At 36.8% G+C, this 15,787-nt stretch overlaps 1 protein-coding gene across 1 annotated transcript in view; it reads left to right on the top strand.

Annotated features, from left to right (window-relative positions):
• The first annotated feature begins 11,573 nt into the window (after positions 1-11,573).
• LOC141431807 (neuroligin-4, Y-linked-like) overlaps positions 11,574-15,787 on the top strand; it is a 263,652-nt gene continuing 259,438 nt past the window's right edge. Inside the window, exon 1 of the mRNA XM_074093025.1 lies at positions 11,574-11,596. The gene's annotated coding sequence lies outside the window, so the exon portion shown is untranslated. The remainder of the gene's footprint in view (positions 11,597-15,787) is intronic.

A 15,787-nucleotide genomic window follows, 5' to 3' on the forward strand; every position in this document is an offset into this window, starting at 1 on the left:
CTAACAAGTCTAGTTTTTTGTATAAAAAATATGCAATTCCTTTATTGATAACTTGACGTTTACGTTTCGCTTACGCTCTAGCAATTGGGATGTCCCAATTTTTGACAACATATAATAAATCAAAAACCATTTGGAGAAATAGGCTTTGTGAAGCGTTTTCAGAAATCAGATTCCAAAAATGTGATAAACTGAATTAAATGAATAAAATTTCAGTAATGACCCTCATTTGACCCCTGCAGTGTCTCGTCACAAAGGCAGTTATAAAGCAGGTCTTCACTTTAAGGCAAATTGACAGTTTGAAATGTTGCTGTCCTGCTTATAATAGCAAGAGCGATAAAGATACAACTTTAATCACATGATGCGGACCCGGCTTTAAACAGTTATCATTTAATTTTATCGTAAACGTATACGAGTCTTTCCAATGTATTTTTACAAATTAAATTATTAAATTACTACGTTACAAGTAAATACAAAAGAATTTAAATTTCAGATTTAAATACAAATATCTATTTACTGTCACACCATTAAACAAACATAGAAATAATCGAAGGTAAAAGAAGAGAAATAAATAAAACTATTTGTCATGGTTCATTCATGACCCTAAGCCGTGCTTAAATTATTGTCAAATTGTAATGCCACAGATTATGTTACGTACGACCTGAATTTTTCTAGGCAATGGAACGTGGCTGTCTCACTGTGACGTCATCCAGCGTATTTCGTAAAAAAATATAAAAAATTAAATACTCATCCAAATTCAAAATCAATGAAAATGGTATCTTAAAATATCCTATTCTTTCCTAAAATTAAATAAAAACTATAGGTTATTTTTTTTTGGTTCATCCCAATTCACGTTCACGAATAACCTCCTTTGGATGTAAACATAGCTTTACGTGTAGAAGCAATTTTCTATACGCAGAATGTAAGGCTTACTTGGTAACAATTTTATCATAAAACAGTAGGTATATATATAGTATAACAATTTTATTATAAAACAGTAGGTATATACATAGTATCATAACCTAGAACTAGTAACTTTTGTTTTTGTACGATCTTTTGATCGCTAAACCAAATAAAATCACTCACTGATAGGATAACTAATGGACAAAAATAAATGCCTACAAATTTAAACAACCAGAATAATATATTAATAATTCATGAAGTCAGGGTTCTATAAGGTAAATGAACGGCATGAAGAAATGTGAAGGTTGGACCAATAAAAATATCGATGACTTCGAGCTTAAAGTTTACCAATTTGAGACGTGTCTCATGAACCTAGAATCGAAGTAACATAGGATCCCGTAGGACTTGCTATATCGTACTTCCTATCCTACTGATATATATTGTAAATGTGAAAGTTTGTGAAGATGTTTGGATGTTTCTTACTCAATCACGCAATAACGGCTAAATGGGTTTACATGAAACTTGGCGTACAGATAGACAAATTCGGTTGACAACTGATTCTGATTGGTTAACCAGCGGCTTCACCCGCATAAACAATAGCTTAATGCCTTCTTAAATAACCGAAATGTTGTATATTATGCCCCTGCAATTTTTGAAATATATGTACAACGAACGTTGTTTACTATTAAAGATTCTTATTACCATGTCAACGCAATAAATAAATGTCTTAAGAGTTTGGTCTGAAAAAGGTTACGGTAACAATTTGAAAGGACAACGTTCGCTCGCACAACGCCATCTACTGATTGCAAACGAAGTTAACTCGTCACGTCATCTTGAGAGCTGAGGGCCTGCTCCAAATTTCGAAAATCGAAGTTCGTATCGTACGTCCCTCTCACTCTAGAAGATCCAACGTTGTCGTCAAGAGAAGTCTCGTGAATAGACTGGTATTAAAGTAATGGAAAAGGTACGGTCTGCGTCCTTTTCACTATAGAAAGGTGCAAGGATTAGTAAATAATGATGGGCTAGTCAGTTGCCTTTTGCAAAAGAATGAACCAGAAATTGGTAAAAGACCCCGGTTTTCTGAACAAAATATAATGGTCAAATGAGTCGTTGTTTACGTGAGAGGGAGTATTCTATTCCCATAACAAACATATGTGGCTAGAAAAAAATCTCCATGCAATAAGAAAAAATTCATACCAACATAAATTTTCCGTAAACTTGTGAGCTGGAATTATTGGCAATAAATTAATAGGTCCCGCCATATTTCCAAATACATCATAGAGATTTTTTTAATAATTAATTAAGGCCGTTCCCTGAGCCAATTACGCAAAACTACCCCAAGAATTATCCTATTTTTCTACGAAACGTTGATATTTGTAGACGTGGGAAAAATATATATCATTCTTGATTATATTATCTTTAATCACAGCTTTCGATACACGATTCATCACACTTCGCTCGATACAATTAATTCCCAAAGTAACCTCCAATTCGAATTTTTACTCCAACTTTACTTGTTTTTTTTACGGGTTGTAATTAACGCAGCTTCTTTAAACTGTCATTTTTGGCTTCAAATTTAATTATTTGTCTTCTGAATTAATAAATCAGCGACTATTTTTAAGCGCCTAATAAATACTTTTCAAGCGACTGTAAATTGTGTAATCCAAGCTACGTTTTAATAAATCAGCATGACGATTATTATATAGCAACTAAATTTGTAATATGCCTACAAATGTTAAGCTTCTAATAAGTGTATCTATTGCATCTAGAAAACAATTGTAACAGACTCTAATTTAATATTGCCACCTCTATTTTTATACATTAGTATACGGAAATTATGACTGAAGTGACCATAAATGAACATCAAATTTAATAATATTGTCATCAAAAAATAAACAGTGGTAGGTCTAATTTTATATAATGTCTATTATTTTATACGTTAGAATTTAAATAGAGGTAATTAGCGACTAAGGGCCCGGTCACATGTCCACGTTGCGGCGTCGTCAACGTAAAACGGCGCGGCTCGCGGAGGTAGCGGAGCTCCGACGGCTCGCACCTCTGAGTTTTTCGAAATTCATATGCGGAATTACATTTGAAATTTACCACGAGCTTTGCGGTGAAGGAAAACATCGTGAGGAAACCTGCACAAATCTGCGAAGCAATTCAATGGTGTGTGTGAAGTTCCCAATCCGCACTGGGCCCGCGTGGGAACTATGGCCCAAGCCCTCTTGTTCTGAGAGGAGGCCTGTGCCCAGCAGTGAGACTTATATAGGCTGGGAGGAAGTATTTTTCACCAATGTGAGCCAATTTTATCACTTTGTTTTTATTGTCAACAGAATCAATGCTTAAAGCTGCAGAACAAGAAAAACAACTGGCATTAGAAGAAGGCCGTATAAAAAATGGGATTCCGAAAATAGACGTAGTTTCTGATGGCTGCTGGAGCAAGCGTTCTTATAAAAAAAACTACAACGCATCCTCTGGTGCCGCAGCGATTATCGGAAGAAGAACAGGAAAATTTTTATATCTCAGCATTAAAAATAAATATTGTAGTAGCACCTGCGCTTATGCACAAAGAAAAGAAATAACTACTCCGGAACATGCATGCTACAAAAATTTCAATGGATCTTCAACAAGTATGGAGAGCGAAATTACTGTCGAAGGTTTCAAGAAATCCATTGAAATATGAAAGATTAATTTCTGACGGTGACTCCAGCACCTACGCTAAAATTTTACAAGCACGCCCGTATTCCGATGTCACCGTCGAAAAAGTGGAGTGCAGTAATCACATATAACGAAATTTCTGTAATAAATTAAAAAACCTCACAACCTGAAACAGTTTCAGAAAAATTTGAGAAACCTTATATTGAAAAACACCATTTTATGAACAAGAGCAGTCATCTGCAAAGCCATGGCCAAACATAAAACAAATTCAGATGTTCAACTTCTTTTCGAAGACATTTTGCCGAGTCATTATCACGGATTCGGCGACCATTCCAAGTGTCGACTATATTTTTGTCAAAAAGTAGGTGAAGTTGAAGATAGAAAATCGTCTTCAAGCGCTTTATGGCAGAAAATCTGTTTTTTGACACAACATGTTGCTGGTCATGCTCGCAGCTTGATACACGACGTCGACAGCAACATTGTGGAACGATATAACAGCATAATAGCCAAATTTGTCGGCGGCAAGAGAATAAACTTTTCCAAAAAAAGTTCTTACCACACGAGATGTCTAGCAGCTCTCTTTTATACAAATCAATGAACGCCGGTAAAAGTCCACGGGGTAATTTAAAACGGCTAGAACGTGCGAGATTAAGCAAGAATATGAAAAGAAAAACAATTTCTAAGGCTGAATTCCGTCTAAATTCAAGTGTCGAAAATAAAACCACCGACAAAGACTATGGGCCAGAGTCATTGAAACCAGACATGGAACCAGACGTGTTCGAATTCCTTAAAACGACTTTCATAAACACCTTAACGAAAACCTCTGAAGAAAGGAAACAAATTGAAAGAAATACAGTTTTACTAGCAGAAAGCGGGGAATGGTTAGAACTTAGACGTACACTGCTAACGGCTTCAAATTTTGGTAAAGTAATCAACAGACGTCCAAAAACCAGTTGCGCTAATTTCGTCAAGGATCTCCTTTACAAAGTTAACCTTGACCACGTGTCTTCCTTAAAACACGGTAAAGACAACGAGATGACGGCTCTGAAACAATTGGAAAAAGAACACAATCTGTCCATAAAGCCATGTGGCCTACATATTGATGCTGAGTTGCCTTTTCTAGGTGCAACACCAGATGGCCTTTGTGGAGATGATATGATCATTGAAATAAAATGTCCTATCACAGCTCACCGAATGGGCATTAACGAAGCCATAAAAAGTAAAAAAGTTACCTTTAGGAAGTTAACCAAAAAAGGTGAAGAGGTTAATAAAAAGCACCCTTGGTTCTATCAAATCCAAGGCCAGCTCCATATTACAGGTCGGAGAAAATGTTTGTTTGCCGTTTGGAGTAGTGAGAAAGAAAATCTAAAAACAGAAATAATTGTCCGAGTTGATCAGTTTTGGTCAGAGAAGATGGAATTAAAACTAAAAAAATTCTACATACGGTGTATACCTACTTCCAGAACTGATAGACCCGAGACACCCTCGTGGGTTACCGATTCGGAACCCAATCCAAAATGAAGACAAAGAAAATCATAAGCCAGATGATAAAATAGGACAAGACATTGCTTCATCAGTTATTTGTTTGGCTAATCCTACTTTTTCAGACCCTGTTGATAATCAAGAACCTATATGCAATAAATATTTAAATTTTGATAGTTATTAAAAATATGTGATAGGTAGGGTCGATGTGGTACCACTGGTACCAGTGGATAACCTTTTTTTAGAAACGCATAGCTCTGAAACTATACACGCTGTTAACATCAAACTCGAACGACATAAAGTCATGTTATAATATCTGACAGATATCGAGATTTTTTTTTAAGTGGTATTTGACCCACTATGCCCTTATATGGTGTACACAATAAGTCAACCTTGAGGGCACAGTGCCTCAGATAGGTAATTTTAATATAAAAGACAGGTTATTGCAAATATTTTATTAATTACTAGCTTATGCCCGCGACTACGTCTGCGCGGATCTAGGTTATCGCGCGGTGGCGCCCTCTACCGGAATAAAAGGTATCCTATGTTGATCCTTGGGGTTCAAACTACCTATATACCAAATTTCATCAAAATCGGTTCAGTGGTTTCGACGTGAAAGGGTAACAGACAGACAGACAGACAGACAGAGTTACTTTCGCATTTATAATATTAGTAGGGAAGTAGGGATTACGCAAACAATATTTTAGAAAACACCTTTAACAAAAAAAGTTATTAAAGTGAACATGAGATCACTAATAGATAGACAAAATATTATCATCATCATCATCATCAGCCCGAAGACGTAACTGCTGGACAAACCTCCCCGTAGAACGCCACAATGAACGACAACTTGCCACTTGCACCACCGGTTTCCCGCCACTCTCACGATGTCGTCAGTCCACCTGTGGGAGGCCTGCCAACGCTTCGTCTTCCGGTTCGTGGTCGCCACTCGAGGACTTTTCTCCCCCAACGGTTATCTGTTCTTCGAGCGATGTGGCCTGCCATTGCCACTTCAATTTGCATATTTTTCCAGCTATGTCAGTGACTTTAGTTCTTCGACGAATTTCCGATTCCGGATTCTAAAAGAAACTAAGCATAGCTTCTCCATAGATTTACCTCTAAGAGGGTTTCAATCATCAAACACACATTAAGACTCTATAGGCACTGCGGAATATTGGACGAGAAGACATTGAAATCCGAATAACCTACCCAACTGGACACTTGGGTAAACATAGTGGTCAACAACTTCGAGTACATCCCCAACGAAACCGGGGGGTGACGTGGACATTTGACATGATTTTAGTCATGTTCATTTAGATTTTAGATAAAAGGTCACTGAAATAGTACTGAGCTAGGCTCCGAATTATGACTATATCATCGGCAAAACGAAGATAGGTGATGTACTCGGTTGAGTATCGTCAATTTGGCATCGCTGAAGGGACTGCAGTATCTCATCGAAGGCTTTTTCATAGTTAAACAAATTAAAATAACTAGCGTGGAAATGGTGCTAAAGCTTTACGGAATCCAACTTAAAGAAGAGACGATTCGTATGACCCTCGAAAACAAAGTAATGACTCTAGTTCTTCAATAAGGTATTGTCGCCTTTTTTAACACCACCACAAACCCTCGAGTATGACCCTTGGAGGACTACAAGTATTTATCTCAGAAGTTCAGACAAAATATTATCTTAATTAAAAAATAAATTATTTAACTCTTCAATATTAACTATAGAAGTACAACACTATTCCCGTCGAACAAAAAATTATGACCTTATCGTATTATGAAGAAAAAACAAGAGTAGATAGCGCTGTTCATTCAGGTCATTAACTATAAAATTAGACATTACCAAAGTATACCACCAATATCGGGACCAATATCGAAATATCGGGATCCCGGGATTTATTATTTGTTGTTAGGTTGAAACATGGTTAGTGCATGCAATATCGGGTCATTCTCAATTCCGGGATTAATTTCAATATTAATGCGGATTTTTGCGATTTATGCTTAAAAAAGCTAATATCTAAGAAATTATGTAGAATTATTAACATAATCTCTTTTATAATAAAACTTAAATAGATAATATTTAGAATATGGGATATAAAGAACACATTTTTATCAAATATCACAATTATTTGCATCTTAAAAATCAATATTTACCTAATTTACTTCGCTGGAAGGGTCACATTCAATAAGTAAAATATAATTAACACATTTGAACCGACAACGGAACCCTAAAAAATAGATTTTATTTATGACTATAAATATCGATGATATATATGCAGAGGTACACCTAATAATGATATCTTTATATATATAAAAGAATAAACTGACTGACTGACTGATTGACTGACACACAGCCCAAACCGCTGGGCCTAGAAACTTGAAATTTGGTACAGGGGTTCTTTTTATGATGTTAGTGAGCATTAAGAAAAGATTTTTAGAAATTCATCCCCTAAGGGGGTGAAATAGGGGGGTGAAGTTTACATATATGGAATTTTCTCATTTCTTAGAAGTATGAAAATAGGTGTATAAGTTCTCAATTACAATAAAAAAAATATCTATTTAGGTGAAATGGATAAAATTCCCCCCTAAAGGGGATTTCTCGATCTTTCTGTATGGCTCTGAATCGTGGTCTATTCGTGCGGCTGACCGGAAAAAGATCGAAGCGTTTGAGATGTGGTGGTTGGAGGAGGATGCTATGCATACCGTGGACAGCAAAGAGAACCAACACATCCATTCTCGACCAGCTGAATGTCAGAACCAGATTGTCCACGACCTGCTACCAGTGAGTACTCGGCTATTTTGGCCATATCGCTCGAAGGGAGTTAGACAACCTCGAGAAACTCATAGTGCTAGGCAAAATAGAGGGGAAAAGGCCCAGAGGACGGTCACCAACCCGATGGTCGGATCAAATTAAGGCGATCACGGGGCTCACTTTGCCTGCAGCGCTGATACAGGCCGAGGACTGTGGTGTGGAAGCAGTTCGTCAACGTCTCCGTAAAGGCTTTTTAAGACGGGTACGACCTTCAGGAATGAAGAACACGACGAAGAAGAAGAAGAATTAAAACATATGCCCTGATAACTAAAGTACACGCGGACGAAGTCGCGGGCAAAAGCTAGTTACCTATATAAAACTTGCCATTATTTGTTTAAATAATATAAATTTACAGAAGTATTATTATTTTGTTATTATTTACTCCTTAAAAAATAATGTTTTTCAAATAAGATTTGACTATATTAAAATGAATATTTAATTTACACTTTGTTTTATTTTATTATTCTAATTTCGGTGTTCTAATTTAACTTTAACGCCATCTATGAGATCCAGCAAGCAATGTCCTTAGTTCATTTAAGTCGCCACTTCTTACGTGGCGCTGTTGCATCGCCATTGTATCGAGGGGCGGGACGAGTGGCGCGGGGGAGGGGCTCGATTTTAGAATTCATTTGGGTACGGGAACGGCCTTAAATAAATAACTTGCTAGAAGATGTCGATATGGAAACCCGAAGAACTATGTGGTTTCAGCTCGACGGTTGCCCGGTCCACTTCAGTCTAGCACAGGATTTCTTATAGTGGGGTCCACGGACCCCTTAGGGCTCCGTAGCATATGTATCAGGGGTCCGCAGTAGGTTAACATAATTTGTTAGGAAATTGTCCCCTGTTCCACCTATCCCTACTGCTATATCCCCCCTAATAGAGATACGTGGAATATTTTTCCTTTCTTCGCTACCGGTAGGGAAAGATGGAAATAATATGTCCACTTATCCCTCCCAGGCCCAACCTTCCATACTAGCTGACCGTGTGGTAGGGTCATGTGGATTTTTTTCCATCCATACATACTAGCTGACCGTTTGGTAGGGACTTGTAGATTTTTTTCCAACCATCCGTACAATGTAAAAATATAATATTTTAATCAATCTTTAAAGTCCATATAAAATAAATAAATGAATATATTAAATAAATGTATTTTCTTTCTTTTCTTTCTTTCATTTAACAATAATTAAGTAAATAAAATAGAATGGTTGAATTTTTTTTTCGTTTTCACTCCCGCCATTTGCAGTGCGAAAAATAACATTCATCATCATCATCATCATCCCAGCCTATATACGTCCCACTGCAGGGCACAGGTCTCCTCTCAGAATGAGAGGGCTTGGAAAAAGAACATTGTGAACAATTAAATGTCATGGTTGCACCAGTTGTCACACAATGCACCACATTGGATTACCGATAGCGGTATCGTTAGCAGCACATTGTACGCGAGTAGAAAAAAGTTTAAGAAACCCTGGTCTAGCAGTTCGTAATTGGTTAGATAAACAATACCCTGACAGATGGATTGGCTGTGGAAACAAATAGCCTGGTCCGCCCGGTCACCCGACCTAACTCCATTGGTTTTAAAATACATTTAAAACTTAACTATTTCAATATTTTGTAAGTCCTTGGGTTCATATTTGAAACTTTGTGAACTAAATAAATATTGCTGACGTTATATTATCTTCCTTCCGTTTCTTTACAACAAAGGCACAAGGAAAAGAAGTGAGAACTTTTTAATGGCATCTGGAGCTACGCCAAGGATACGCAAAACGCTGAAATAAGAAAGTCAAATAATTCTAAAACGGACGTTTGAGGGCATTATCTTATAGTATGGTGCATTTTTTCTCATGGTCGTAAAAAACAGATAGGTTTATGCCATTCATCTCATCATCTGAGGAACATTTTTAACTATTTATAACTGTACAGGGACAGTATATTAGTATGTAATTATCATGTTGTGATTTTTCTGTAAAATATTTCAAAATACATGCAAGAACTGAATTTGTTAAAACTAACCAAAAAAGGTCGTATTGACTTCAAAAATACAAACTGAGACATGGATGCACAGAAAAAAAACAGAAAAAGAGACCAGCGCTGGGAATAGAACCCAGGTCTTCAGCAATCCGTGCTGCGTGCTATAACACCTACACCACCGCTGGACAGGAATCTAGACACGATTTTTTCCTATGCATACATGTCTCAGATTGCTTATTTCTACTACGCTACTTAAGCGGTGGTGTAGGGGTTATAGAACGCAGCACGGATTGCTAAGGACCTGGGTTCGATTCCCAGCGCTGGTCTCTTTTTCTGGTTTTTCTGTGCATCCATGTCTTAGTTTGTATTTTCGATATGGTTTCACGGGATACCCGTAAAAGTAACAAATTTGGACTTGAAATAAAAAATACAAAAAGACTCCAAAAAAAACAATCGTATTGACTTATTCTCGACTAAACGCTAACAGCTTAGGCCGGAACATTTTTATAAAATCTATTTGAATTAGTTTTCTGGAATTCAGCGTCTGTCCCTCGCAGTATACAGGATGTAACATTCAAATCGGTCAGTATGGGAAAGTCTCAAACTATAAGGCATACGAAGATGTGTTCTTAGGATCTATATCATCGATTTCAGTAACAAGAAAAACTGCATTCATACCTTTTAGGATTCCATGGTGTCAACGGAACCCTATTATTGAGACTTTGCTGTCTGTACGTCCGTCCATCACAGGGCTCTATCTCTTGAATCGCAATAGTTAGAAACTTGAAATTTTCACAGATTATGTATTACTGTGGCCGCTATAACGACAAATACATAAAAAAGAATACAATAATTTTTAAAGGGGGCTCCCGTACAACAAACATGATTATTTTGCCGTTTTTTGCTTGATGTTAATAACGGCCACAGGTAGACGCTTGAAATAATCACAGAATCTTTAGTTGTATAATCGCTTTAAAAATAAAATAAATATTTAAGTGGGGCTCCCATTAACAAACTTGATTTTTTTTGCCATATTTTAGCTTATGTCTAATGTTGCATACGGTCTAATGTTGGTACGGAATTCTTCGTGCGCGAGTCCGATTCGCATTTGGCCGGTTTACTTAAAAAACTTTTATTCAGCTCGGGAATCGAACCCGGACGTTTTGAAAAATAAAACTTACAATATGAAAGAACATGAAATACAATGCATTTTATCCATTCTAGATATCGTGTTTTATAACATTTCTTGCTTATGACCTACACTACCGATATCCAAATAGAAATAAATAATGTACCTATGTTTTATTTTCCAAAAGTCCGGGTTCGATTCCCGAACTAAGTTCAAGTTTTTTTTTATGTATGGATGCAGTTTTGCTGCTTACTTAAATCGATGGCATGGTTCCTAAGAACAGATCTTCGTATGTCTTCTAGTTTCAGACTTTCCCATACTGACTGATCTAAATGTCACACCCTGTATACCTAATCTCGATTAGAAACAGAATTTTGTGCTATATTCGTACTTGTTATAACTATCAGTGCCGTTATAGGCAGACCTCGTGGCTATAAAAACTTAACATACACACCGACCCCGACCGAGTCTAACATCTGGTAGCATGGTGAACGGTTGTGATGCTCTGAAGATGAGCTCAGGTAGAGCTCAGGAGCTCAGGATCTCTGGGATTGTGGTGGTGCCGATAGATGGGTTTGTGTGATTTGTGTGTGTTCTAACAATGTGGAGGTGGAGGAACGACATGAACACGGATATTTTGCGTAAGTTTAGCTATCATAATAAGGTCGCGGGTGGGCAGATAAATTATATTAGTTCATTAGACTTTTTTTTAAATGACACCCTTGTCAAGGTCTTGTTCGTCGTTCGATTAGTTTTTGGACACAATATGTTTAGATGCTGCCATTGCTGAACGATTTTGAAAGGGGTTAAAAATAATATATTCACACTGACACCTAACAGAGAAAAGGGTTTTCCTTGTAAACAGGCAATAGGCAGTGTTTATGTTATAAATTCTGAGTTAATATTATTGGATATTAAGAACTAGCGATTTTTGTCACCGCGAAAATGGCATTATTTTTTAGTAATCCTAAGTTTACCTTCCAAACCCAGTAGTCATTACTTAACAAACTGTATACATTTGGTAAATCCATACGGTAACAAAATGAAAATACAAAGTTGAATTTGTGACCTATGAAAATGTACGAAAAGAACATAACGTTTACCCACTTACATTTTTATCTACATGATTCACGTCCTCTTATTAATCTCTGCCGCAACACATGCGCGCAACAACGCCTCACACTAGTTCACTAAAAACGGGTATATTAATCCCGAATCCCAGAAGGCTCCCGAGGACTTAGACAAATGGATTGTTGTGGTCACTAGGACGATTTTTTACTGAGTAGCGAGTCAAGTACATCTAATTTCTTCGTATTTCGAATTCCACAATGAAGAAGTTTTGTTTAAAATATAAATAAATTTCGTTGATTCAATGTTGGGCTAAAAATATTTTTTTTTAATCTGTTAAACTAATAAAACTGCAAAATTTTAGTGTATTTTTTAATCTCAACAAACGCAAAATCTCAATAAATTATAACAGTCAAAAAAATCTTATGGCAATGATCTATACTCTAATTGTAAAGGTTTTTTTATTAGGTACTAAACACATTTTGGCAGCATTAGTATCAACTTTATTAAGCTATTTTATTATAATTTAATGAAATAATTTAACTTCAACATTCTTTCAACAGCTCAGACACAAAGAGATAGTCAGACAAATAAGCCAGTGACCAATAAAGTGCAAAACCGCTGCATTCTGTTGTTAGCGCTTTACCTTATTTGTGTAAGATTTGTCATTATTTTTTTGTCCTAGAAGAGATTTAGTTAAACGCCACGGATTTGAAGTGCTGTTTTTGAATTAAAAGTGTATAAATATGACAGTTAAATATCTTTTCTATATTAATATAGGGCATTTAGTATATACTTATCTCAACGATTATACTTTTTGAAAACAGTTATAAGTTAAGAGCCAAATTTAAAGTCTTTAATTATTACTTATGGATACAGAACTACTTTGAACAGAAAATATTATAATCTTTTTTGGGTTCCAGAGCCAAAATGGCAAAAACGGTACCCTTATAGTTTCGTCAAGTCCGTCTATCTGTCTGTCTGTCCGTCCGTATGTCACAGGCATTTCACTCGAAAACTACAAGATGTTTAACAATGAAATTTGGAGTAGGTACAGATCTTCTTGGAGGGGTCATGTCAGGGCCGCTATTTAGTTTTGTAGTTAAATTACAAAAATAAATATTTATAGGGGGGGGCACTCCATACACGTAAAAGAAATTGAAAAAAAAATTTTTTAGCTCGCATCAACGTGTGGCACATAGTTCGACAGCTCTTTTGAAAAGATAGTCACTTATAGTATAATATAATATAGTCAGTTAGTCGTCAGTTAGTCAGTCACATTACTCTATCATATTATGTAGACAGATAATAAAGAAGTACTTCAATTTTGTTTGTTTGTGTGTAAAGGCCATCGACATCCAATGTATGTATAGATAGACTGTATGTTTCTTAGATCAAAACGGCGCACAAAATTAGTCCACAACGCGGTTTTGTGAACGTTTTACTATTGTTTGTTGACGTCCGTGGCAGAGGTTGTGTTAAAGTAATATTGATGATTCATTCCCCCAATCGTTTTGTTTCAAATAGCCAGTTTAGTACCGTAAGGTAAACATAAGTTAATGGTAAAAGCTAATTTTGGAACTACTAAGCCGGTTATAATAATTCTTTCGGTAATAAGAAACTACAGTTAAAAAACTTGTGATGACCTGTTGTATAGTAGTAATATAAACGTAAGATAACATAAGTTACGTCACATATCAATTAAGTTTTTTACTTAAACACTATTACAGATAAGCATAGACAACCTTTATGTCGGAAACGTTGTGATTGTTTGTAACCGTGACTTGATTTTATTGTTACGACTTCAAGGCTATAGACAAAAAAGAAGTAATGCAACAAGGAATACGAGTAACAATTGAATACAACTTGCGTTGTTTGTGCCTTTTAAGTTCATACGAAACCATAGACCAAGTTGTCAATATCCAGGGACAAGTGCTGGCGATGGTCCATGAACTTTTAGTTGTTTTCGTTTAGTAACAAATAGCATAACAATTCAACAACAAATCACTTCTTGAACAAGACTGATAGTTGTTAACAAATTCTCAGCGGAATTACTGAATAGTGTCTCTAATATTCCTCGAATGCCTTTCATCCCTTATCCGTTCAACCGTTAAAGAGGTTTGGGCATTGAAAAAGATTGATGGGCCAACTGTCTTTGCCAAAGTTAGCAACAGGAGTGACGGTCGATTGTCTAAATTTGAAATTAGAAACAACGGGCGAACTTGTTTTGAAGGCGCAATTTATTTTGACTATCTACCTATAATTTTACTATGGTTTATGTATGATGGCCCTGTCGTTCTTACTTAGTAATACCCAGGATACTAGGTTTGAGTCGGTCCTGAACTAAGAACTAAAAAGAATGAATTCCCAGTGCGGACCGAAAAGAACTAGTTCCTCGTAAACGATCTTAATCGGTCTCGGTCTCGTTCCGCGCTCCTTTGGCTCCGGACCTAAAACGGAGCGGGAGCTGGGAGTGAGCGAGTAAACGAGAAAACAAATAGGTAATAAAGAGCGGAGCGGACGGCATGGCGCGCTGCTCGGTCGATGTGAACGAGACAAATAGTATTATTTCTAAGCGTATCCTGCTCAAGTGCGAGAGAGACGCATTTATTTTACATTGTACGCTTGTTTGATGATACCAAAGAACCATACTTAGAAACCCCGTTAAACGAAACTACGACAACATATGAATATTTGATTGTTTTTATCTGATTCATCATCCCAGCCTATATACGTCCCACTACTGGGCACAGGCCTCCTCTCAGAACAATAGGGCTTGGGCCGTAGTTCCACGCGGGCCCAGTGCGGATTGGGAACTTCACACGCACCATTGAATTGCTTCGCAGGTTTGTGCAGGTTAAAAAGTTAAAAAGTGCAAAATAAACTTCGTCCCATTTTTGTGACGTTATCGATTGTATAGGTATATAAGTTCTATTAGGCATGTCCTTAAAAAAACGGTCAGTGTCGACATTAGCGGGGACAAGGTTTATTTTATGTTGTGACAGAAAACGGACATTGCCGTTGTTCGCTTAAATGCGTTTCTTGACTAACTGTCACTTTTTTAGGACGTTGTTGCTCTGGAGTTTTAAGTAATTGTATATTATATTTGGTACTTTAGTTCACAATGGCGAAGCGAAATTCATGGCGCACTCAAAAAATTATGGCGATGCTTCCACCATCTGACTCTGAGGAGTCAGATAATGAAAAGGACGATAAGGCTGACATGGTATTAGCTGCGGATTGTACGTCTGCTTTGCCACACTCCGACACTTCTTCAGCCAGATCACTTTCTCCGGGGATGTCAGATATGATGGACATATTTGATGACAATTTACAATTTGAACCTAGTCCTTCTGTGCAAACCTTGTTCATAATGACTCAAACCGAACAACACAACCTATCCTCCACACTCAGCATCAACTGCCGCAATTCGCCTTCGGTACGATCATTGGTGGCACCTAGTAGTGTACTAGGTCTAGGTACCAATAGTGATATTGGCGCGATTACTACGCGAAGGACAAAAAGGCTCGCAAAAAAAAAATAGCACTGCTCCTAAGTTCAACCTAGTCACACCTCAATCCCGCAAGAGAAAGCTACAGCAAATGATTTTTCCAATTCAAACGACAAAATTTACCGGCAAAGTGACAATAGAAGAAAATAATAACTGTACTAATAGTCCAATCGCGGCTTTCCTGATGGAGCGAACGTCTATGACTATTGCAAGCGTTATTTTCAAGACTCCATTTTAAACCATGTAGTTGAAA

This window comes from Choristoneura fumiferana, chromosome Z (genome assembly GCF_025370935.1).
Source record: "Choristoneura fumiferana chromosome Z, NRCan_CFum_1, whole genome shotgun sequence".
NCBI classification, from domain to species: Eukaryota; Metazoa; Arthropoda; class Insecta; order Lepidoptera; family Tortricidae; genus Choristoneura; species Choristoneura fumiferana.